Source organism: Garra rufa, chromosome 23, assembly GCF_049309525.1.
Source record: "Garra rufa chromosome 23, GarRuf1.0, whole genome shotgun sequence".
NCBI lineage: Eukaryota > Metazoa > Chordata > Actinopteri > Cypriniformes > Cyprinidae > Garra > Garra rufa.
Window position 1 is genome coordinate 40,338,941 of NC_133383.1, and position 4,096 is coordinate 40,343,036.

Consider the following 4,096-nt stretch of genomic DNA (forward strand, 5'->3'; position numbering starts at 1 on the left):
ACCCCGCTTATTCCATCTAAGCACTGCAATGCCCGCTCTTGCTGCAGCCCCCGCTTAATTTCCCAAGCTACAACAATGCCCGCTCTTGCTAGAGCGTCCCGCTCATTTCTCCCACGCCACAGCAATGCCCACTCACGCTCGAGTGCCCCGCCTATTCCCTTACGCTCATCAACGCCCGCTCCCACTGCAGCCCCCGCTCAATTTTTTCCATGCCTCCGCTTGCCTACTTATGCTCGAGCGCCCCACTTAGACTGCAACCCCTGCTTATTTTCCCACGCCACAGCAACGCCCGCTCACGCTCGAGCGCCCCGCTTATTTCCCCATGCCCGCTCACGCTCGAGCTCCCCGCTTATTCCTCTACGCACAGCCATGCCTGCTCTTGCTGCAGTCCCCACTCATTTTCCCACACTGCAGCAATGCCCGCTCACGCTCGAGCGCCCCGCTTATTTTCCCACGCCCGCTCACGCTCGAGCTCCCCGCTTATTCCTCTACGCACCGCCATGCCTGCTCTTGCTGCAGTCCCCACTCATTTTCCCACACTGCAGCAATGCCCGCTCACGCTCGAGCGCCCCGCTATTTCCCTACGCCCGCTTACGCTCGAGCTCCCCGCTTACTCCTTTTACGCACCGCCATGCCTGTTCTTGCTGCAGTCCCCTTTCATTTTCCCACACTGCAGCAATGCCCGCTCACGCTCGAGCGCCCCGCTTATTTCCCCATGCCCGCTCACGCTCGAGCTCCCCGCTTATTTACGCACAGCTATGCCCGCTCTCGCTGCAGTCCCCGCCCATTTTTCCACACTGCAGCAATGCCCGCTCACGCTCGAGCGCCCCGCTTATTTTCCCATGCCCGCTCACGCTCGAGCTCCCCGCTTATTCCTTTACGCACCGCTATGCCTGCTCTTGCTGCAGTCCCCACTAATTTTCCCACACTGCAGCAATGCCCGCTCAAGCTCGAGCGCCCCGCTATTCCCCCATGCCCGCTTACGCTCGAGCTCCCCGCTTACTCCTTTTACGCACCGCCATGCCTGCTCTTGCTGCAGTCCCCTTTCATTTTCCCACACTGCAGCAATGCCCGCTCACGTTCGAGCGCCCCGTTTATTTCCCCATTCCCGCTCACGCTCGAGCTCCCCGCTTATTAACGCACAGCTATGCCCGCTCTCGCTGCAGTCCCCGCCCATTTTTCCACACCGCAGCAATGCCCGCTCACGCTCGAGCTCCCCGCTTATTCCTTTACGCACCGCTATGCCTGCTCTTGCTGCAGTCCCCACTAATTTTCCCACACTGCAGCAATGCCCGCTCAAGCTCGAGCGCCCCGCTATTCCCCCATGCCCGCTTACGCTCGAGCTCCCCGCTTACTCCTTTTACGCAACGCTATGCCTGCTCTTGTTGCAGTCTCCGTCCATTTTCCCACACTGCAGCAATGCCCACTCACGCTCGAGCGCCCCGCTTATTTCCCCATGCCCGCTTACGCTCGAGCTCCCCGCTTACTCCTTTTACGCACCGCTATGCCGGCTCTTGCTGCAGTCCCCGCTCATATTTTCCACACTGCAGCAATGCCCACTCACGCTCGAGCGCCCCGCTTATTTCCCCATGCCCGCTTACGCTCGAGCTCCCCGCTTACTCCTTTTACGCACCGCTATGCCGGCTCTTGCTGCAGTCCCCGCTCATATTTTCCACACTGCAGCAATGCCCGCTCCCGCTCGAGCGCCCCGCTTATTTTCCCATGCCCGCTCACGCTCGAGCTCCCCGCTTATTCCTTTACGCACCGCTATGCCTGCCCTTGCTGCAGTCCCCACTCATTTTCCCACACTGCAGCAATGCACGCTCACGCTCAAGCGCCCCGCTTATTTCCCCATGCCCGCTTATGCTCGAGCTCCCCGCTTACTCCTTTTACGCACCGCTATGCCTGCTCTTGCTGCAGTCCCTGCTCATATTTTCCACACTGCAGCAACGCCTGCTCACGCTCGAGCGCCCCGCTTATTTTTCCATGCCCGCTCACGCTCGAGCTCCCTGCTTATTCCTTTTACGCACCGCTTTGCCTGCTCTTGCTGCATTCCCCGCTCATTTTCCCACACTGCAGCAATGCCCGCTCACGCTCGAGCGCCCCGCTATTCCCCCACGTCCGCTTACGCTCGAGCTCCCCGCTTACCCCTTTTACGCAACTCTATGCCCGCTCTTGCTGCAGTCCCCGTTCATTTTCCCACACTGCAGCAATGCCCGCTCACGCTCGAGCGCCCCGCTTATTTCCCCATGCCCGCTTACGCTCGAGCTCCCCGCTTACTCCCTTTACGCAACGCTATGCCCGCTCTTGCTGCAGTCCCCGTTCATTTTCCCACACTGCAGCAATTCCCGCTCACGCTCGAGCGCCCCGCTTATTTCCCCATGCCCGCTTACGCTCGAGCTCCCCGCTTACTCCTTTTACGCAACGCTATGCCTGCTCTTGCTGCAGTCCCCGTTCATTTTCCCACACTGCAGCAATGCCCGCTAACGCTTGAGCGCCCCGCTTATTCCCCATGCCACAGCAATGCTCGCTCACGCTCGAGCGCCCCGCTTACCCCTTTACGCAGCAATGCCCACTCTGACTAGAGCGCCCCGCTTATCTTCCCACGCAGCAGCAATGCCCGCTCAATCTCCTCTAACCCAGCAAAACCCACCCATCCCAGAGCACCTAGCATTTTTCTCCTACGCCGCAGCAGTACCTACCCCCAAGAGAACGCCATTCTTCATTTTCTCTGAAATGCCATCCCACTTAAGGTTTTCTCTGCTTCCTTCCCTTGCAGGGCCCGCAGCAGCTCCTCCCGCGCTTCCAAGCCGCTAATCGTCCAGCATCCCTCCAGCGCAAGTTAAGCCTTTTTTGGGGGCCACCTGGCTGCTGTCCTGCAGTTATCTTGCATTTTTTGGGGAGCGCTATTGGGTTCGGGCCAAAGGCCGAGCTCGGACCCCTCTCCCTGGGCAGGGGGAGTGCCCCGGGCTCGGGAATGACTACCGAGCTCGGAGCCCTCTCCCGGACAGCATGCCAAACACGCTTAACTTTACGCTGTTTATTATATGCAAAAGCGAACTAGTGAAGTGATGTTTCATTAACAAATTTCAGGAGGAGCTCGCGCAGATAATTAACACGGCCAATTCATCATCAGCAATCACTACCTAATCAGCCACTCTCCCTATCCAATTACTACAGTTCCTTAAATAACCAAGCAGTCCTACCTTCAGCTATCTCTGATTCCAGCATCCCTCCCACCCCCCCTTTTTTCTTTTTCTCCTGCAGAAAAGGGGGGAGCGCTATTGGGTTCGGGCCAAAGGCCGAGCTCGGACCCCTCTCCCTGGGCAGGGGGAGTGCCCCGGGCTCGGGAATGACTACCGAGCTCGGAGCCCTCTCCCGGACAGCATGCCAAACACGCTTAACTTTACGCTGTTTATTATATGCAAAAGCGAACTAGTGAATTATCTCTAATGTGACCGCGCCCACTATCGCGAAATCTTTTGCCATGCAAATTAGCCATGTGCTACTAGCACGCCAAGGACCGGAGTATCTGTACGCGAGGAAACTCCCACATCACCGCAACAAAGCAACATGACTTCAAGTTCATCTTGGTTACAGTTTGTTACTGAATGAAGATATGCTGTGAGGAATAAGACTTATATCTACCTCAATCCTAAGAAGGACGCGATGCGACGCAAACCCAGCAGGAGGAGACATTTACATGAGTAAGTCTTACTTTCATTTTCCTACTAGCTTTCGCTGTTATTTACTTTGACAAAACATGTACACATTTTACTAGTTAGACTTATTCCAAACTAAAATTCCTGACTTTATCAAATGAAACATTATGAAGTACGTTTGATTGCATCTCTTACAATGGCAGGATATTTATAATGTTCTAGAAAAACGATGTGATTATGACTGTGAGATGCATTTATGATGATATCTTTATGAATGTAGAATCATACTTTATTTATTTTATTGTATAACAGTGTAAAAGTAATATGAGTGCTTACACTGAATGTGTGTTTACATGTTTATTAGTAATATAGTGCTAAACGATAATTATTAGTTTCTTAGATATTACATGTCCTTTTTTTACATTAGTACAAAT